Source organism: Monomorium pharaonis, chromosome 8 (genome assembly GCF_013373865.1).
Source record: "Monomorium pharaonis isolate MP-MQ-018 chromosome 8, ASM1337386v2, whole genome shotgun sequence".
NCBI lineage: Eukaryota > Metazoa > Arthropoda > Insecta > Hymenoptera > Formicidae > Monomorium > Monomorium pharaonis.
This window is the reverse complement of record NC_050474.1, coordinates 19,055,499-19,078,785: the sequence shown is the minus strand read 5'-3', so window position 1 is coordinate 19,078,785 and position 23,287 is coordinate 19,055,499. Positions and strand designations below refer to the sequence as shown.

Below are 23,287 nucleotides of genomic sequence, written 5' to 3'. Positions count from 1 at the left end.
CAGAAGTCTTAGGGTTCAACCTACAATAGGCGTAATAAGCCTTCGGAAATTGATCCATCGCGGACGAATGTGAGGAAAATAAATCGTCTATATTTCGTCTACTTTAATTATATTATTCGTAATAAAATTTTTATTTTAAAATCAGAGCGAGATGGTGGATTAAGGATTGTCCCTTGCTCGTCGCGTTGTTCCTGTTCTTACCATACGCCACGCTCTGAATTTCTTGCTTATACAATTTTTCCCTGAGATTTATTATCCAAAGGAAAAAGAATGCGAGAGCGGTAATTATGATTTTTTACAGAGATATTTACATAAAGAGGTACACGCTAATTAAAGGTAAATGAAATTAACGTGCTGCTAAAGGATAAAATAATTTACGCAAAAATTCCCGGCTTAATGTACTCTTTACTCCCGAATGAAGTACGGAATGGAAAAACGTTCACCATTCGAGTTTGTATTCGAGCATCCACGGTCACTGAAAATCTCCGACTTTTTTTTTTCTATTTACCAAGCGCCCTACGTGTCACGAATACGTCGTGAAAGCCGAGATTCCGCGGATATCCGGCTACCCGCATCCACCAGTCATCTTTCGGACTTCCGGACCGTCCAGAAACACTCGTCCACCCCGTGTCGGGGAACAGCTCCCCCTCATCCCTCCCCGGCGATCTTCTATACTTCTGTTTTCCAGCTCCTCCGCCACCCCCTCCCGTCCTCCCTTCGTGGACGCCGATGGAAACGGTGGCTTCGTGGCACGGAGAAGTTAATTATAAGCGATACCAATCTCTCGGGGTTGTTGGGTGGTTGGTAGGACTGGGAAGCACTGACAGCCAATTACCACTCCGTGCCGACCCTCGCGCACGAGCCATCCCTTCAACCCTCGCGCTCCTTCCCTCCCTTCTCCCCCTCTGTCCTCGCTCTATCTCTCTTTCTCCCGTCCTCGTTCGACTCTTTCTACCATCGCCCTGCTTCCTTCTCTCCTTCGTCGGTCTTTCGTCCTCACCTCACGTCAGTGACGAGTCAAGATGGTTTGACGCCCCAGGTGCTATGTATATGACCCACGGGGTGTAATAGATCTCTGGTAGGGTGTCGCGTGAACGTAATGATGAATTCTTCGGTTATTCTTATAGAGCCGACGGGTCTATGAGAAACCGAGAGGTTCGTCCAGTGCACGAGAGCCTCGAGAGCAGCGCATACATCTATTTTGTATCCGCCACTGGCTTCCACTGGCGCTCACGCGTGCGTACGTACGCACGTTCGCACACCAATTTCACATCAGTGTACCCGCTCCAATATAGGAAATTAAAAGACTTGACCGATGATTGCGCGGCGTGGCGTAACTTTTCTGCCCCTCGGGGGTGGAGGAGGAGGAGGAGGAGGAAGAGTCGACCGTTGCTTAACGAAAATTGCGGATTCGACTGCGAACAGATCGCCGCCCGGCTGCCAAATGCGTCCCGTCAATTATTCACGCCCGGCGAGAGTTCTCCGGATGTATATAATCCGCGGAGAAAGTCGGGCACTATTCGAATAGATCCTCATTCGGCTCGTTAGTAAAAAAATTTTACTCCTCGTTTACCTCACATTATTTACTGTTTGCATTGTAAATAAAATGTGAGGTAAAACGACGGGTTTTTTTTTCCGTTACACGCGGGCACGTTTCGTTCGACTACGTCCGTACTTTATTTATCAATCCGTATATATGTGTAATCAACTGTAGTGCAAGAAAGTCTGCACTTCTCACTTTGCGAAATGTATATCCGATTAAATTTTTATCTCGTACACGCGTGAATATTTGTTAACTTACAATTCGATTTCTTATTTTAATATGTTAGTTTGTGGTTTTCCACGCCACTCTGATCCTTTGGTCAACAAATGTAAACAACAACTCCATAAATCTGCCGGTTTTTCGTATCTACGCGCGGGCAATATCATCGTCGGTCGGCGAAGCTACCCGGCCGTAAAACAGACATTATCGTATACGCTCCGCACCCGGGGGTACGTAATGCACTCGAACGTAATTCCGATTACAGGGCGGCTTCCTCCCCGCGAGACGAGGCGAAGGCGCGCGACCTCGTCAAGAATCCCGCGATTGTCGAAAGGGCAAGAAGGGCACCACCCCACCCCACCACCTCCTACCCCTCCTCCATCGCGCGTACAAACGTATCGCGCGTGTATCGTAAACTCATAGTTTGCGGCACGGTGCAGTTATCGGGTGCTCGTTCGCCGGTTCGCCCGAGTTAATTATAGCCGATGGTTATCAACCGGTTAACTCCGACACGCCATTACGTGTCTCGTCTCGTCTCGTCTCGCCTCCTTTCGCACACTCTCCTGTGGCCCTTCCCCTCCTTTGTATCTCGAGTTCCGCTTCTCTGTGGCGCGAATGACGCCACTCGATGCATTTCGCCTGCTGCACCGCGCGCTCTTGCGGAATCAGCAAATCAAGGTAAAGAAAGAGAGAGAGAGAGAGCTGCGACAGCTTGCACCGTATTAACAGTATAATTACTGATTTTTTTTTCTACAAAGCTTCATGATTTTATAATTTTTTAACATTTAGTATTGCAGCAATAAAGATAGATCTCAGATAGGTTTTTATCACGACAGACTCTATCACAAAATAATTAAGAAACAATATTTTTGTCTCTATTTGAAAGGATTCTTTATTATTTTTCAATACTTCGTTCTTCTTTTATTAATGCTATTAAAAATACCATTAAAATTACATTAAAAAATTTCTTCTATACTTTTAAATGTAGTACTCTCTCAAATATGCAATTCATAATTTTTTTTTATTTTTTAGAATCCCTAATTTATTATTTAATTCATATTATCTGTTACATATACATGGCGCGTTTTATACATCGTTCCATTGCTCGATAGTTTTATCGTGAGACATGACAAAAATATTTGCCAATGGTAATGTACTCAGAGTAATAATAATATTGTTGTCTACGGGAAAAGAAACCTCTCTCCCGCAGCTCCAAATTGATCAAATAATCCGTCTAATGGTCGAAAGTCCATCGGCCGGAGTTCAATATCGGCCCTGTATATCGAATCGCGCAAAAAGCAGCCGTTCCACCTTCGCGGAAGCGCGATATAGAAGTTAACGGTCGAAGCGCGCTCCTCGAGAAATCAATCGGAGAATGGCCTCGTTAATCTGACGGGGTGGTTTCTGGATGCTCGGTTACTCTTACATCACGTAATAGTATCGGGGCCACCTCCGCCCGGTCCGGCCGCTCGCTTGCCCCCTCGTATCACATCCTTTATCCGCTCCCGTTCCATGATCTCTCTCTCTCTCTCTCTCTCTCTCTCTCTCTCTCTCTCTCTCTCTCTCTCTCTCTCTTTCTTTCCCTTCCTCTATCCTTGTTTCTGTCTTACTTACTCTGTTTCCCTCTTTCCCGCCGTCCTCTCTGGCTAAGAGAAGTCTGCGAGTGACTGAGTGGTTATTTAGGTAAGAGCCACTCTCCCCGCGAGAACGGAGGTTGCCACGACTAAGTAATGGTCCTGCAACATATTGTGCAAAGAAAAACCCGGCCACTTGTTTACCGTCGTGTTGCGAGAGAAAGAGAGAGAGAGAGACGGAGAGAGAACCGTCGAGAGGGGTGCGGATCCTTCACGGTGGTTCGCATTGAATCGCCGGGGAAAACGGCACCGCCGTGACAAAGTCTGGTACGCGATTAGGGACAGATTAGCACGGCAAAGAAGCGTGTGAGCGTATCTGTACACCGAAACCGTTACAGCCGTTATATCCAGGTTACGGTGGGAATTGTGTAAACTCTGTGAATTGACAGGGTTTGCGAAAAATTTTTCCACGCTGAGTGATAAGCTCAAGTCGAGCCAATGTTATATATGTATATCAAAAGTGCAACTTTGTTATGCTGATTTTAAGGTCCAATTTTTCAGAATTTTATTGCTGGTTTATTTCGAATTTATTGAACGTTAATTGTCACAAAATGTGAAACAATATTATACAAATTATTATATCATCTGATAGAGAACTCTTTCTAGTTTAGATTTATTTCTTTCAATTTTTATTTTTAGCTTTTATTTAAGAAATATTAACCAAAAATAAAGGGGTATGTTAACATTGGCCACTCTATATTAATACTAATGAAACCATCGTGAGTTGAATTAATTTGTTAATGTTGTGAATAGTACAGCGATGTACAACATACGTAAAATGATTTCTCTCTCTCTCTTTTTCTATCTTTCTCCATAGGGAGTGTAAATGATGGGGTTATTTCGTGATTCACAAGTGTAGAGGGATAATAAAGGATGGATAGAATATTAAAATTCAAGTGCTTAAGCCCTTGTATTCTTTGTTCAGATTGTCCTCGTCATAAGTGGCTGTATATCTTACTTCTTTTGATATACACTGAAAAAAAATTTACTAGATTGAAATAAATATTTTTTCAAATAGTACCAAGCAGAAGTTTTGTAAAAAATAAGTAATATTTATTTCAAATAAGATAATATAATGTTATACATTTTCTAGATTGACAGAAAATGTATAATACATTTTCTAAATTATAGAAAATATTATCTTATTTAAAATAAATATTATTTATTTTTTACAAAACTTCTGCTTGGTACTATTTGCAAAAATATTTATTTTAATCTAGTAAATTTTTTTTTGTGTACTTAAAAAAATGCAAAATTCTTACAAGTTTTTTTTTAATATAAAGAAAACGAATAATTCACCATTTAATTTGTTTTATAGCAACAGAATAAAGTTTCTATTGGTATAATTTATTTATTTTAAAGATAATAAATGATACCTGATAAATCAACTTTTCAATAGCACATGTAACGAAGTTAACCTAGTAATTATGGAATTACATGGACAAATTCTGTAATTATCATAATTAAGGAATATTCCTGTTTCCACTTGCTATTTGTCGTAGTCGTGTTTCGTGAAATGACACGGTAGTACACGGTGCGCTCGCGTTGCTTTTTCGCTCGAGGGTCACCGTAAAAATGGCGCAACAAGGTATCCACGTGTATATACACGATGATACGGACTATGTCACAAGTAAACAAATAACACTCAAACTTCGTGTAACGCGTCCAAACCATTATCATATCACGCAACGAAATATTTGGATATTACGAAATGAATAATAAATAACTTTGCGAAAAATATTTACTTGACGCAAAACTCTACCGTAATTCTTAATGTACGAATATGCTGGCATTAATTTCTTGTATTTCAAATTAAACTCATTGATTACTGTCGCTCTAAAATATTATTTTTTTATAAATTCATTTACATTATCTTAAAAACTCTTACTTTTCTCGATTTCGGAAAAATATCCGGAGTTATTATTGCTTGAATTCTAATTGACTGAGACCACCATTTAATTGAAATGTATATATTTATGCAAATTTTTGAATTGTAGATTATTTAAATTCGTTCCAAAATAAAATAATAACTTTTTTATTAATTAATAAAAGTCTGCAAAGTATTTTTAGATTTAATGATTATTTAAAGAATATTTATTTTATTTCTATTTTGATAAACAAGAAATTTATATAAAATAATGTTCATGATGTTATTACTTTTAAACTATTCTTAAAAATTATTACTTTTAAACTGTTCTTAAAAAAAATTATAATATGAATAAAACATGGCCTGTTAACTTCAATAAATCGAAGAAAATAAATGAGATAAATAGTTGAAAGAAATCTTGATAACTCTCTCTCTCGTTTTCAATTTACTAAAGCATACAGTTTTACTATTCGAGATATGTATCTTTTTAAAATTTTTCTTTATTTATTTATAATTAGTATATATATTTTTCAAATAATAAAACGACATACAATGAATACTTGACTTTGAAATGTTCAATTATTCATAAATAGCATGTCTAAAAAAAAATGAAAATCACAATAATTTAAGTTCTATAATAAATTAACGTATTATAGCATTAGCGGCGGTAATCCGACATCAATAGTTTTAATAGCATTTATGTGAAAGATGTCATCTCTCCGGTTCAACGGAGGGAATATACGGGTGTAGTTGATCGCGGGGCCTACCCGTCTGAAAAATGACTGGGGAACTTTTCTCCGTTATCGAGGTGTCCGTGACTCCCGGGTCTCGCTCTTTCAGCGACGTAATTACGGATTAGATCGATGGAAGATTGCCTCCAACAGCGGGCTGCGAGAAGGGCAACCTTCGAAATCGCGCGTGTGAGATCGATATACACGCAGGCGCATTTATTAGACGCGTGTGGCCGAATCGACGATATCTCTCTTTTTCTCTTTCTTTCTCCCTCTGGAGTGTGTGCGTCTCGCGGTTTCTCGGAACCGAAGCGGGACCGGCACGTGTCCCAAATACCGAGACACGTGCCTCCCGCTCCTGAAAATCGATAGTTCTTTGTACGAGGCACGGTGTATCTTGCACGTACTATATTTTGGCGCGCGCAGGAATCCACGCGACGTCGCGCCGCAAACCGCAGAACCGGAGGGTCGTCGCGTCATTCGCGATCGGTGATTTTTTTTTTTTTTTAAAGTTCGATTTCGAAATGCGAATTTTTGAGGAATCAAGAGGCCAAGTAGAGCAAACCTAAAAAATCAGAACGTCACTGGTTTTTAATGAGCATTAAAATTACTACGAATTGATCATAGAATTAAGTGCGGAATAAATTAATAATCAGCTTAAAATTAGTTTATTAATTTGATTTTAAGTTGACTGTTGATTTATTCAGTAAAAAAACACTAACGCCTAAGATCTACGTATTCGTTGCAATTGCTGATGCAATATCGCATCTCCAAGTTCTCACGTTTCGATTTAGAGAGGTCGGGGGAAAAAGTTACAATGTAAACAAAGAAGAAGTATCGCGGACAGTTCGGTAGAAAGCGCACGGTAATATACAATGTATGCCGCGTCGTTATATATTCGTCGCTACCCCCAGTAACAAAGGCTAATCGTTAGATTGATTACATGGCTGAGCGACGCGTAAAAAACCAGTTAGTTAGAAAATTCGGGATTACGGAGCAGATTGCACGCGTGTGCGGACGTGCGTGATGCAGCCGATAGAAGAGAGAGACCGTCGGCACATAATGTGGCAGGGCGAGGGTAATATGGGACAGGGGGGGGGAGGGGTTGTACGAACGGCACAAACCCGACGCACGGTTCCGTAGGGTAGGGTGGGTAGGATAGAGATGATCTGATTACGGACACATCATGGGAAAGTCAGCTTGCCGAGGGGTAGGGGAGGATGGGGAGGGGTTAGAAACCCGCGCGATTCACCCCGGTGCCCCATTGTGCCCGACGTGAGTGTCACCGACGTGTATAATTCGGCGAGATCGACGCGCATCCACGTGCTCCGCATTAAAGCTACACCGACGGCGGCAGAAAGCGCGAATCGCCCAGGGTTAGGGGCGTTAGGGTGAGAACGCGACGCGTTTACACGCCGATCTAAGGCGGTTAAATGCGGACCTGAAATCCTATCTACATATGTATTCCGGACAGCGGTCACGCGCTTTCTTCACGCTCGGGTCCGGCTCCTAACCCTTTGGCCGCGAGTAGGGGGGGGGGGGAGGGGTAGTTTTGGGCGCGAGACGACGGTGTCGACCGCAACGGCGTTTTTCTTTTCCCTTTTGGGCTCGGCCTCGAGCGAGGAAGCCGCGTTCCTCGGACAAAAGCTGCACTATCGACGAGAAATATAGGTGCTCCGTACACCCACACGGTACACAGCTTTTGTCCGAAAAGTGGCAGTTCCTCGGCTTGAAACGGACCCGGAAAATACTGTTATTCGAAGCTACCTTAGCGTTTCAGGATTATTTCTCAATTCTGTGTTTACGTTTAGCGGGAATTTAGACTGTCGCGATAAAAACTAGCTAAACTGTCGATCGCTCGAAGCTCCCCTTTGTTAACTTACGGCACTGTTATTTTATGCTCGATTGACATGGATTAAGATAACGATTCTAATTATGGATTATTTAAAGTTAAAATAATTTTCATTAATTCGTGTAAATTTGAACAAACGAACACTTAAAGAAGTTGTTAATGATTTGGTATTATAAGTTTAAAGAGAATTTATAATATATATATTCAACAGACAGACAATTTTGAACAAATATTACAAACGTTCACATATAAATCTTAATTACGAATCAACATAATTAAATGCACATTAAATGTTTAGTATGCATTAAATACAATAAGAATATTATAATTTTAAGAAATTATTATTAACGAGGTATTTAGAACGTTTATTAACAATAATTTCTCGCTTTTTTTCTCAAAAATATCACTAAAAATAGAGAAAATTGTTTTATATTACAATAATTACAAAAAATTAAAGGATAAAATTTTTTTTTAATTTTATTAATACATACACGTTTGTAAAATATTGAATATTACAAATTTGACCCGTAATAAGAATTCAATCGTAATTGGGGCCGTCTCTTTAACTTAGAAATCCGAAACAAGTCTCGCACGATGCATTTCAGAATTTTAAAAGTGCCACGCGTCTTCTCATATTTTTCTCGATAAAAATTTACTTGCATTTCGACAATCTTTATGCCGGAAAGAGGATACAAGTGTCTGCCTTTCTTAAATTACACCGATTGAACTAGGTACTTTCTCGAAATGAGACACTAAAAGCGTGAACGACTTCCCCGTTTCGCGAGAAGTTCGATCGGGCACCGCCGGCCGCACCTATGCTATATCAATCCTGAATTGGACGTGCATCGGCATTCGGCGATCGCGTCATTCGGCGGCCGGTAGAAACGGAGTAAATCCGATTCCGGCGGGCGCCCGAATCCGGCCGCTCAAATGGGGAAACGGTCGAAACTACCGCACGCGCGACACACTAAGGAACCGTGAAGAAAAGGCGATCTACAATGGGCCGTTTATCAGGAGCCGTGATATCGGGGCACTGGCCCGCTCGGGCTCGCGCCTTTCTGCCCCGCGGTCCATCAATAAAACCCGAGTGATTTAGCGAGTTCCTGGACGAAACGGACGGACGGACGGACGGACGTACGTACGTCGGGCGTGCGGGCGGAAGGTAGAGACCGTAGCACCCACGAATTTCCAAGATAAAGGGGTCAACAATGGCCCGGGCAACCGATGGTTGGTATTCGACCGGTGTCGAAACGACGGCTTCCAATCACTCGCCGATAACAATGCCCGGTGCCGCTGGTTTATAAATCCGCGCATTGTTGCTAACTTAAAAGCTCTCTCGACGACCGGGCTCGAAGAGAGAGAGAGAGAAAGAGAGATGAAAAAAGAGAATAGAAAGTGAGCCGATGACGAGGAGAGCTCGATAGATAGAGAAGAAAAATAGAGCTGGAGAGAGATAGATTTTATTTAACCTACAAAGAGAGAGAGAGAGAGAGAGAGAGAGAGAGAGAGAGAGAGAGAGAGAGAGAGAGAGAGAGAGTCAGCTCGAAATCTTGGATGCTGAAAGCGGAGGCGCTAAGGCGGAAGGACCGCGACGCGACGGGGGAGGGCGAGGAAGAAGCGTTTGCGAGAAGCGGGAGCGAGAAAGTGGTGGCAGAAGCTTGAGAGCCGTGTAAAAGCATTGAGAGCACTTTAATGAATACGATTAGGGGCGTTAACTGTGAAGGATTGCCAACCCGAAGAAAGCGCCACTCGCGCGAGAAAGCCTTCTCTTTTCTTCCTCTCTCTCTTTCTCTCTCTCTCTCTCTCGTTCTCTCTATCCCTGTCTCTGGCGACGTCGATCCTTACGGTTTTATTTTTGTGTAACGCTAACGGGTGTCGAGCTTCGACATCAGACCGAATTCGTAAATGTCTTTATAGAACCACCTATTGTTCGTTCGTAATAAATTACGTCTCATTCATACGTTACTCAACGCAAAACCTGTATTGTTCTAATGTAATTTCAGCTGTCATAGTTGATAATAACATGTTTCTAAAAAAAAGGAATAAATGAAAGAAAATACTTATTTGTAAGTTGTAAGATAAATTTTCTTAGACATGCGTTTAGGACTTCGGTAATCCTCAGAAATGAAACCGATCAATTCTATGAAATAAAAAATAAATAAAACTTAGGAAGTTATAAATTAATTGTGCTATTAGATTTAAAAAAAAAATACAAAAAAAATGAGGTTGATTAATTATAATTCCGCGAAACTTAAATGTAAGTCAGTGTTTTTTTTATCATGACGGTAATTACAGCGATTTAGCATCTTTTTGATGGGAGGAGAATAGACGACGCTCGAATAAAGTTGTTGACGTATATGTATAATGATCATGATCATCGCTCATTATTATCACATATTTCAATTATCCTTTTGTCATCGAAAGGGAGAGAAAGTAATTTTGTATTTTATTATTTATTCACGGTGCGACACGAAGATGAGCGCGATATTAAATAATTGCGCGATAAATAGCAGAACAAATACAAGGACAACGGAGAATTTGTTGAACGCCACCATCATGCATTATGTAAACATGATAAACGAGTTCACTCACCAGATGTTGTACCCTAGCTATCCTTGGCTGCAAGTATCTGGAAAAAATCATACATTATAATTATTAATTTATCTTACATTTTACGTTACCGTGCGTATTAATTACCGTGTGTTATTTAATTATTACCATTTTTGTTAAAACGCAACTGTATATAAAATAAATTGTATAAGTAAATATTCAATCATTTCATTATTTAATTAAATGTTTTGACCATTTAATTATTTCTCGCAGTTATTTGTACGGAGTAATATTTTTCTCGCCTACATATTACATTTCCGTCGCAAAATTAAATATACATGCGATTGAAAATATTTAGAATCTCAAGTTGAAAAAAATATTTGGATTGATTTTAAAAAATATAATTACGCGCCATTAGCTACACATTGACCTGTTCTTATCGTAATGAAATATTATCCGGATTTAGATTGATAATAGATGTTTTAACATATAAGAATATAAAAATTATCCTTATAATAATTATTAACTCTTAAACGCTTTAATTAACTTGATAAAGAACTGCATAATTGTGAATACTTGTTTTAGATATTAAAGCAGATATTTAACTCTTTCAGGGATAATTTTTTCTTAGAAATGTGTCACGGTTTCCCGATCAACTAAGACGATTTTTACATCCCATTAAAATAATTATTAACTACAAGAGATTGTTGTAGATATTATTATTTGAGATTAATTATTATCATGTATACAGATTTACTCAATACTTTCTAAAAAAAAAGTTAGGTATGGATTTTCAATCACTAGAAATATTACTGTAATTTCTACTGCATTTTCTCGCCAGGGTGTAAAAACATCATTGATTCAATCCCAGATTAATTAAGTACGATAAATTATATTTACTGTACGAAAACGAAACTTTAGGACTGCGTCGAGCCACCAGTCCGATTACAGGATTCCGAGTACGCGAATCAAATATGACCGTGGCGCATCAATCGAGAGCACCTGTCAAACGCGATACTGACGCACATACTGAATACAATGCGGGCGAATATCACGCAACAATTATTCTCGTCGATTATTAGCAAACGGATTTCAATGCACGACACCCGGATCGATCGAGTCGTCACACGTGAAATGCGAGTGAAGCCCGTACCAGTTGATCTTAATTGCATCAAAAAACGTATTCTGTAAATATACGTAAAAATTGAGTTATAAAAGGTAACTTTGAGTTTCTTTTAACGATCTTATGTACGTACAATTTTTCTGTGGATTTTAAATTCAAAAGAATGAGTCTCCATATCAAATTGCTCATTCTCGATAACTAAATAGATTGATGTATACAGAATTCAACGTCCTAATTATTATATTAAAATCAAAGGCTACGTAAGAGAGCATCTCGTGATTGATTTCACGTCACCCGCGTGATAATGACTTTAACAGCACAATCGGTCTACATATTTACGACAATTTTTCCTCGCATTATTATTCGTTGCCAGAATTTAAGAGTTTAAGAACAACTTTAGGGCAGCCCGTAGACAAATATTCCGTGGAATGCGCTCACCAGGAGGCAAGTTTCAAAGATTAACACGACACATCCTCCTGTTTCTTTTTTTTTCCCACGCGTTTAACGAGTAAATTGGTAGACCCTCCGAGCGTTTTCGCTCTCGAAGCTGGGGGGGGGGGGGGGGACAAAAAAAAGAGGCAAACTCGTCGCCGTCGACAGATGCACTTATCTCTCGAGCTGAGGACGTCGCCGTGCTATCGGCATGCAAACGATAAACCATTTCCTATGCACACGCGTTCGTTAGTTTTCTTGTCAGTCGGGAAGCCGACGCGAATAATCTGCCTCGTTAGCGGAACGGATAGAAGCTGCCTACGCGATGTGTAACACGCCGGAGAGCGCGTGTGCGCAGCGGTTATCTGCCACTACTAATTGTCGAGATATTTAATTAGAGAACAGACGACGCGCCGCTATCTCTCGTCACTCGTGCGTTACCGGAAAAATTATTCGGCGGGATCCACGGCCGAGAGTCACGTGCCGTGAGTCACAAGCGTGACGTTCCTTGCGTTTCCTATCATAAAAAGATAGGGAAAGGTTATCACTGGCACTATCACTTTGTCTTTTTGGATAATGTTTCTTCAATGTGAAACTAAAAATTTGGAAAATACAAAATATAAATTAAAAAGTGCCTTCTATCAACATTGCGATAGATGAAAAGATCTCTAGCAATATTATGATATAATGGTCCATATTCAGAACGCATTTATAAAGATGTTAACGTGTCTTTTTAACATTCCATCCTTATTTTAAGTCTAATAAACGATAACGAAAAGTTTGTTAACATATTTATAAATTCTAAATACAGATCAATATTTTGTTTTGGTATTTCTGATAATATTTCAGATGCCATTATACTAACACAATTAGTAAAACTCCTAGAAATATCAGGAGGTTGTCTTTGAATTAATTTTTTAATTTTTTTAAATAGAAGAATAAAAAATTTTACTGTCCAAATACTTTTCGTTTACTTTCATTTTTAAAATCAATTTTGAAGATTCTTTAAGAAATTATTTCATTAGAATGTGGGTGAAAAATCTTATAATGCCGTGCCTTTTATTCTACGTTGCGTAATTTAATATGCAATGTTGCAATGCTACAGCAACGTTTTTGCAAGCTCCTATACTACGTGGCAATATCCTATCTTGTATTGGCCTTTCAGCAGTCAAACTGATCTCTAAAATAATAATATGTAATTGATAATATCATATATTCTAATACCAAAATTAAAAAATCTACGCTGGAAAAATATAATTGTTAACCAAAATTTTCAGCTCAATTAAATTTCTTTAGTTCAAGTTTTTATATATTTAACTTACATACATAAATTGTGTGAAGAAATTTGAACGAATTGAAAATATTAGTTAACGACAATGTACAAGAAGTGGGCTTGATTAGCGTCCGAGAGATACACAGCCAGCACCGTTCATACAGTATATTTATATAGTTTCGATCGTTTAAAGCTCGGGTAAATATAATGATATTATATTTTTCGTTATGTCTTTCGATACTTCCCTGAACCGTAAGCGACGAGACTGGGAAGCTGATGCGGAGATACTGCGGGGTTCTCCATCGAGAGAGTCCGCAAGAAAGAGAGCGCGGCGAAACTCGTACGTCAGTGGCATCCCCCGCTCTCCCCGGACTATCCCGGGGGCTCATCCTCCCCCGTTCTTCCATCTCCACCCGCCGACCCCCGTTCGCTCGCGCAGGCCCCGATTAATTAATTCCTACCTCATTAGCGAAGCGCAGCAGCGCTTCTCCTCCTGTGCGCGCGCCGTAAGTGGCGGCCGGATATCGCGAAGCTTACGCAGATACGTGGGGCCTCCCTTCCCTCTCTCCCTCCCGGCATATTGCATATTATTAATAACAACTGTTTGCGGACGGCTTTTCCGTTTTCCCCTCTTTGCTCGTCCCTCTTCCTCTCTCTCTCTTTCTCTCTCTTTCACCGCCCTCGCTGCCAATTTGCCGGCCAGATATTGGATTCGGCCGCGTTAACAACGCCGCATTATCGGCGCGGCCGGTGATAAAAGACCACGCGCCGCGCGATGTCCAGTGGTCTGGTTCCCCTCCCCCTCTCGATGTTTTTCCAAGGGCGGTCGTTATCCCCTTGTAATCGTATCCGTGTCTCGTTAACGACGAACGAGTCTAGATTTTACTATCTCTCCTCGCTCCCGACCGCTCGCCAGCACGACCAGAGTTCTCTATCTCTTTCTCTCTCTCTCTCTCTCTCTCTCTGTTTTTTTTTCTTTTTGTTCTCGGAACGCTATCACGCCGCTCTCGCTGTGTCCCTGTAGCTATGGGAAAGTAAGATCCTGAAGCATGCAGTGCTGCGCGTTAAAGTTACATTGGTATCAATAACGAATTCTGTTGGACACGCTAGTTTGCGCACGGTGCTCTGATGCATATTAAATAAAGGCCGCCTCTCGCAAGCAGTTGCAGAAAAACACATGAGCATATGATGTGATATGTTACAATATGTATGAGCAATTTTCCAATGAAACGCTTAGCGTAAAGCCGCTATGCCGTATGGCGAAATTCATGCCGGCTGTCTCAGCGGTCGTATTTTCCGTGCTTTGATAAATTCGCACAAGATATACAACAAGCGGATCCGCAACGGGATTCCGCGGCGTTTAACAATAATTTGCTTAACGATATGGGAATTACAAAAATTGTGACGTTAAAGCGTTTCGAAATGTCCATGATGTTCGGCAATAGCTGATAACGTTCATCGTTATCGAAATGCAAGAACACGTTTACATTTTTTGGATGTTTCGCGTCAAGATTTCGTTCTTTTGTTGCTTAATTGCAGAGAATTGTCACTTGGAATAGTTGGAACGTTTTTTACAAAGGCGAAAAAAATAAAGCTCACGTCACAGCAAATCTTTTTGTTCTAAAATCCATATCTATATTTTATTTGAAGTTTCTGAGATTCATAATAATATGAGTTTCGGAATGAGGTTTAAATTAAAAAATATTATAAGGTACTGATATCTTTATGTTTATGCAATATAAAAAGTTTATGTCATGTTTTTATAAACATTACTTTTATTTTTATTGAGAAATACTTTATAGTATTTAGATACAAATATAAAAATATAGTATTTTATATTTGTGTATATATATATATTTATTTATAATAAAATATAATAAAAAATTAACCGTTTTTAATAATTCTGCACACAATAGCAAATATAATATAAATATTAAACATAAAGATAAAGATTAAATCGTCTATCTATTCGGTTGGCAGCGGATCTTAATGCTGAATAATAATTTTATTATAAATTTTCATTTTCCTAGCTCAAATAAATTGCGCGCCGTTTCATCAATCTTGAAACACAGTTACTAACTAAATACCGACACTAAGAAGCATCTATAAAATCCTGCCTTTTGTTCGAAAAAACTGTATATAATTTATTGCAAAAAATAATACCTCGGCCAGAACAATACAAATATTTTTTTATGTCAGCGATTTAGTGCCTTATTTTAAGTTGCTAATGAAAGGGATATTATTATTTTTCTAATACCTATTCTTTACGAAGCCCTTTTTAGTATACAAAAACCCGTAATATAAAGCGTTTTATTATCCGATTGAATCATTCTTTTAGAAATAATATTACAATAAGCTGCTTAACAGCACAATATGCTCCTTCCGTTTGTTTAATATTTTTTGTTTCTTTTTATTTTTTTCAGAAAATTTTTCAGAAAATTTTTCAGAAAATATTGATTAGAATATTGTATAAATTGATATACACAATGTCCTTAGACATTAATAAATTAAGCATTGAACAATCAATAATAACGTTGTACAATTACCCGGGTAATCGTTTACACAAAGATAATAAAATTAGAGTGACTATTCCAGGGTTAAATGAGGCACGGTACGAATTTCTCGTGAAACGCGACCGTTCTTATTTTTCTGCGTCCGGTATCTCTCATACGTGAGCTGTGCTTGTTTGCTTTCATGTCCGGTCAACAGAGTCTGAGAAATTGCGCGTTTTGCAAGCGGACACTCGCACGACACGTATTGGCAGAAAAGACAGGAAAGGGAAAAAGCAAAAACGAAAGAGAGAGAGAGAGAGAGAGAGAGAGAGAGAGAGAGAGAGATAGAAAGAGAGAGAATCGTGACGCTCGAAAATGGTGGAAAAATGTCCGAGAAGTTTTAGTTAAATTACTTAGACCGTGGGATTGCCCCGTCGGACGTATACGACAGCAGGGGATGGCAAAGTCGAAAGGAGAAGAGAGAGAGAGAGAGAGAGAGAGAGAGAGAGAGAGAGAGAGGAGTCGTGCGGGGATGGGTGTGCATTTGTGTGAGAGCTACGAGGGGCGACAGGGGGAGGTGAGCTATCCCTAGCTAAGAGGGTTTGCTTGTATCCCCCGAGATGCGCATACGTCATCCGATTAAAATTAGTAATTAGCTAATTAACTTAAGCGCGCAGCACTCCAGACTAAGTAAGTTGACCGCCTGATTATGATGCATCGCTTCTGAGTTCGGTTTCGCGCGAAAAAGGCGCGCGCCGCCGGCAGAAAAACCCCGCCGGCAGAACGAGAAAGGATGAGGAGACGGAGGTGGACTTTCTCCGACCGGAGAATCCTTCGTCGATGAGAAAGAGAGAGAGAGAGAGAGAGAGAGAGAGAGAGAGAGAGAGAGAGAGAGCACTCTTTGTGATTTATCTGTGTAATTCGACAGTATACTTCGCGGCCGCGGTAGCTGTCGGCAAATGTAGAATCTCAAAAAATCGTAGACTTTTAGTAGATATATAATGCCGATTCGTTGTCCGAGATAAGGGGGATAACGTTGCCCCGGGAGCCCGGAACCCTCAAGTATCGTTCGGGATACGGGTCGAAGATAAAAGTACGGGAGCGAAGGGTAAAGTTATTTACCGGATGACGTTTCGACTCTCGGCGCGCGCGGGTGGGGGGGAAGGATAATCTTTTTTCTTTTCTCGTCGGACCGGAAGCGCGCGCGCGCGCGCGCCCGCGATATTGAAAAATAATAAGAAGGGCAGATCTTTCGCGTCCACGCGTGTCAGGCTATCGGCGCGACGACGAGGTTGCGAAAATTGACGTATTATATGCACGAGATGATATCTATGGGGAGAGAGAGTCGATCGTATCTCCGTATCCCGAGACGTCGCCTCCTCCGCGGGCGGGGTGGCGGAGGGGGAGGGACGCGAGCGCCGAGAGTGATCCAGAAGTGCTTTCTCGTGTTCCTTAACTAACCGTTCGCCGGTCCTCCGGACGTCTCATCGGTCGCACTTGCCTGTACCGAGCGAAGGAGAGAGAGAAGGACGACGAAAGGACGACGACGGTGACACCACTAAGGACTTTCCTCTCCTCCCCCCCCCTGTATCTTCCTACTTGCACACTCTCTCTCTCTCTCTCTCATTCTCCCTGGTCGCTCTTATCCACCCCGCCCGCCGCGCGCGGTTATCCTCAGAAAAACTTCGCAAATGGCTTCGGAGACGTTGCAGGTATGCTCTCACCTTGGCTATCCTTTGCAATTTGCAATGGCCGCGCGCGAGCGAAGTAAACGCGAGCACTCTCGTCGCCAAAGGACTCTCCGCAAAAAGAAAAAGAAAGAGAGAGAGAGAGAGAGAGAGAAATATATATGTGCGAAGTTTGGGATTGCGTTGCGAATTCAAAAACGGCGGCGCGAGCTCTCGCAATAAACGCGGATCCGGGTAGTTGAATCCGAGAGGTTCCTCTTCAAATCGTGAGCCATTAAAGCAGCCTCTCGCAAATTAATCCACGTAATCTAATTTCAATTTAATTTAATTTCACCTTATTTCAAATAAAGCGGATTTCACTCAACTGAAAGGTTTTATATATAACGTAATAAGGTCGAATTATTAAGATATTAAATCGCGACGGAAAAAATATTGGGAAGGAGGAAAAAGTGTGACGTCCGAGTGCCACTTTTTCATAATTTCTGTTAAAAATCTTTTAGCTGCAAAGCAAGGAGAAGGTGCTCTCGAAGGAATATAAATATTTCCCTCTGGAAAATATAATCATCAATTACTGTATTATATCATACAAAGAACGTTTTTTGATAAACTTAAATTAATGGATTGATATCGAATAAATTTATACTTTTTATACCGTAATGTTATCGTTTTTTTCTGAAAATTATCAAAATTCAAAAAAAAAGAAGAAGAGAAAAATGCAAATATCTCGCGAGCCTTCGGTGTCTCGTGCGGAGAAACCTCGCCTTTCGGGGTGAATCTCGAGAGAAGATTACCCCGCCGGTCTCTCTTTCGAGACAGATTCGCGACTCTCGCTCGCTAAGTGACAGTAACGCAGCCGGAATTGCGACCATCGGGAAAGCTCGGAAGTAATGTGTCATCGTTAAAGGATTGTAAAGGATGTAGGGGGCTGTCTCCGCCTTCGTTTTCTCCCGTTACGCCCTTCTTTTCCCGGGGGCAGGGGGGGGGAGGGGAGAGGGTGAAGGGAGGAAGGAGGCACTCCGAGTTTCCCCGGGGCGAACGGTTACTTCGCGCCGTACCTATTAAATCCGCTAAATAATTTCGAAGGCGGATTCATCGGAAAGCGCGCGGTCGACGTTTAAGCAAATCTTCCCTCTTCCCTCTCTTCGCCGATCCACGCGTGGTTTCGAAAAACGATGTACCTTCCCCGCCTCCTCCTCTTCCTCCTTCCCTCGCCCCTATCCGTCCATCCTCGAACGTAACTTTCGCGCTCGCGTCCCCTCGACGAGCGCCCGATAGTCCGCGCTATCGGAAGGATATCGATTCCTCGTGGCTCGGGGAAAGCACCGCGGTGGCCGGGAGAGACGCCGAGGCTTTCGATTCCGAAGTAACGAGGTCCGGTAATGGAACCCGTATGTGCAATTTACCGCAGAACTGGAGGCGCGCGCACGCACGCACGCACGCACGCACGCACGCACGAATGCACGCAAACACGTGAAAGCATCTACCCTCACACTAACGCAAAGCGGCTCTTGATTAAAATTTCTTTGGAACCTTCCCTCTTCTGTTCTCTCTCTTTTTCTATTTCCTTTCGTCTTTCTCCGACATCCCGTACGGTTTTCATTTGTCTCTCGGCGAACGCCTCTCGATCCAGGAAGACGCTCGTCAACTCCAATGCGGGTTCCTCGCGGAGCAACAACGCGCACTTCGACCCGCTTAACGGACAATTAACGTCGGGATCCTGGCGCGCGGCGCGCTTAACGAGCGCGCGATCTCTAACGAGGAAAGAAGAAGCGACCGAAAAAGAAATTTGATCGCGCCCGCGTCCAAACTTTGGCGATTGCACCACGCGAAAGTAATCGTAGGAGATCGCGAGTGTTCGCCCGCGATCTTTCTACGAGATCGGGAATCGAATACACATAAAAGGTTCGTGCTTGATTCTTTCTTCGCGTGGGAATCGTCCAAACGTGCTCCGTAATAGCGTCTACGGTAAAAAATAATTTCCATTAAATTTAACATACCCCAAAAAATTCATCCAAATTTTCGTGTTAATTTAACATAAGATAGTATGTTAAAAAGTAACGTAAATATATTATGTGGAAAATTAACACAATAAATGTGACACAATTTTGGAACGTTTTTCTTTAGTAAAGCATTCATTTTACACACACACACACACATACACACATACATGTTTATGTGCGTATGTAATTTATACTTTTAAAAACTGTTATTTTGTTATTTATTGATTTATCTATTTTATCTAAATTATATTAAATTAACTCTTGGATACTTAAAAAATTCAATATAAATATTTTTTTATCATGATATAAAAAATGTGTTCCTCGGTCTTTTTTTAAGGGACAAATTTTCCCACAGGACGTAGAGCGGGCTTCGAGAATCATTTAGAAAAAATTATTTCTCGACTGTCTCGATCGCAACCGGATGCTGCGACATTTTCTTTCCGATAAGCCTCGAAAGATCTTGAAAGGTTATTCTATGAGATAGTATAATCTTAAAGTAAAGAATACTAATTTTCCGACGCGTATGCATACAAAAACATACACGAGCAGCTTGATGATTTCATTCTTTCTTTTTCCCTCGGTACGGAAAGAAGGGAGAAACGGAAAATATACTCGAAAGAATTTTCTAATTAGAAACGCTCGTTTCATAAAGCAAGAGCGCGTCTCGAGAGAAAGAGAGAGAAAACTGACTAAAAAGTGTATTTAGAGACTGCCGCACTTTCTCTCTCTCTCTCTCTCTCTCTCTCTCTCTTTCTCTTTCTATTGACACAAAAGTGAGGTACTTTCCTTATTCACTCCTTTTACGGCGCAAAGCGAGATAATTAAAGAACTTTGAACAATAACGTGTTAGCCTCCACGTTTTTCCGTGCCGCCGCGAACTCGACGTTGCGATTCACGAACGTTTACAATTGGCATGGGCTATATACGTTTCGGGATCTTTATAAAATCCTTCAACAAGAGAAAGATTGATCGTTAAGCAACTTTGAATTAAGAAGATTGAACTTGACATAAAATTTGAGTTTATAGCAACGCATAAAATGAGAAAATGTGCGCGTAGACAGTTCGCCATTTGAGTGTTAATTACAACTATAATATATTTAAAAGATATAAAAAGTTAATTTGTAAATAAAAACTTTATCAAAAGTGTAAGATTTTCTGTTATTGAAGTTAAGCCCAAAAATTTCGAGTTTTTTTTTCACGATCCCGTAATTTCTAGGGAAGCAATTGTTTTTTCCTGACCTACTTTTACACGAAATTTTCGGACCTATTCTCAGTGACAGAAACTTCTACAGTTTAAAAATAATTTTTATAGAACAAATTAATTGGCTATCTTTCAAATATAATAGTAAACAATATTTAAACAGAGAATTAATTTTTGTCCTTAAAATAATTTCGTAAATTTCGATTAAATCTTCTACGATTTAATACTGAGATTCGTTGATTTGAATCACGAAGGATCCGGAGAAGGCTGATCGATTGAAAAAGCTCGTAAACAGGAGAAATTTCTCGACGAGCTTATTTATTTCTGTCGCATTTATATTCTCCGGGACAGATTCTCTCCCCGTTTCTCTTGGTTTCCTTTCCGCGCATTGCCAATCGAAAATAACCGCGCGACCGAAAATAATCCTTTCCCCCGCGATTACGCAACGACGCGCCCCGCCGGAAAAATCCGCGCGCGTAACGCGCGTAAAAACACGCGCGGGGGCTCTCGGAAATGGCCGCGGCCCGGCCCGGATGATGCGCCGTCGAAAGTAGGTTTCCGTGGGATCTCGAGCGTGAACCAGCTGGTGGTAGGTAGGCGCCCACGTAGGTGAATTGATTAAAATCGAACCGCGGCGGCACGGCGCACGCTAACAAAGGAGTATTGCGGCACGGAAAGGGTGAAGAGAATGTGGGTGGACGTGTAGATGGAGCGTAGAATGGGGAATGGGCAAACAGAGCGCAATTAACGTGCAACCATTAAATATGTACGCGCGCGTTGCTACAGCGCGACGCGTGTGCGCAGGTCGGGCTCGCAAATACATCGGGTATATATCGGACACCCTCCATCCCCTCCCACTCTTACTCTGTGTGCCGTTGCGAGCGAGCGAGCGAGCGAAGCGGGTCGCAGCGTCTCTTCCCGCGGCCTGTTGGCACAGCCGCTTGATTAGCTCTGCCATATTTACATGTCATTAGCCGATTGTTTGTCCAAGTTGGTAACTCCACCGCTCCCTCCCTCCCGCTCTTGCGTCCCTGCGGTTTATTCTTTTTTTTTTTTTTTTTCAGCGAAAACCCATCCTCGCGGCTCAACGAAATGCAACCCCGGCACCGAGCGCGAAAATCCTCGATCGATCGCGGAACGCGAGAACTCGGCGTGATCCACGGCGCGAAACAAACATTCCTCCTTCGGGGAGAAACCAGTCGAGGTCTTCGCAAACACTGAAACACATATTCACACAGTGCTGTTGAAGTTTGTCTTTATTTCATAAAAAATACGAATCTTTCGATCTTAGTTTCTCGTTGCATCTACGCTGCATATAACATTCTCTTCGTCTCTTTCGCTCTTCCTTACTTTTATACATTTAGATGTAAATAACGGGCAAAAGCCGGTTAATGCGAATACTAACGTCAATACGAAATAAATAAAACGAGTAAGTCGATTCGCGCGTAACTCGCTCAATCTCGTGGAAACAAAAAAAAAGAAAGAAATAATACTAGCATCATCGACGTCTCTCACGTGGTAAAGTAATTTAGTAATTGTATCTTTCGAACAATCATCCCGTTTTCAGTCCCTTTTTGCAGGCAAAACAAAAGCTGCAAAAGATCACAGCTCCGCTCTAATCGCGACAAAAAAAAAAAAAAAAAAATTATAAACAAACTAAAGTCAACGTAACGCCAAACATCGAAATTAGCATTCAACTCGCTGCGACAAAACGTAATAATTGCTTGCGAAGTATGCATACATGCACGCGTGCATATAATAATTCCTTCTATCTCCCTCCTCCTTTCTTCGAACTTCGGCAAGGATACAACTTTCGTGAGAAACAGGACGATCGATTTTTACCACCGTCGCTTTGTGGAACTTATAGACGATAGTCCTTAATATCTAAACGCTTTCGATTATGGTAACGAGAATTTGATTAATCGTATTATTCCACTGTGATTGCTCTCGTTATCTAGATTGCCAACAGCGTTAAATTGCGATCGCATCGTGTTGCGATCCGCCGTTTCACCGGGCTGAATGATCAGCTTTCCGCCGACTGCCGGTTTTTTAAAAAGAGAGTACCACTTTTTTTTACTTTACTATTAAGGCAGTATGGTAATATGACTTGATTTACGTAATAATAGTTAGGCTTCCTCCCGTGTCCTCTTCTCTCTCGGGACAAGATATTCGCGCGACGTCTCGGATATGTGCTCGATTTATCTTATCGCGGAGGGATATAAGAGGTTCCCTCGAAGAACGTGGCGCACAACCAAATGAGGGATCTCTCGGAAGAAAGTCGGGCACGTAGAATAAAACGAGGTCCCGTTTCCGGGAGAATCGACTTGGAAAATTCGTCCAACTTGGCTTAGATTTGTCATCAGATCGCTCTTGATTTCCATTCGTGAAGAATCGTATCACTGCGTTCTTAGCTACTGTTCAGTTTCCCTTCAAGAGCCTAACAACTCGAATAGACAAAATTGTTGAACCGAGAGAAATCAAATCATCTTAACGTTTACAAACATCGAATGAAACTGTGCGATCTCCTCTTTCGATTGTGTTCCGCGATTTTTTAGACGCACTCTTCTGCGTGTACATATATTGGATATAAATTCCGTTACGAAAGAAATAACGTGATTCTTTCTTCGGAAAAAGTTTCAACAATCGTACATATATATGAAAAATGAGGAAAATTAACTTTAC

The 23,287-nt window shown here is 41.1% G+C and overlaps 1 protein-coding gene across 3 annotated transcripts in view; it reads left to right on the top strand.

Annotated features, from left to right (window-relative positions):
- Window positions 1-23,287, top strand: part of LOC118646898 — a 260,967-nt gene that overhangs the window by 216,338 nt on the left and 21,342 nt on the right. The window lies entirely within an intron of this gene.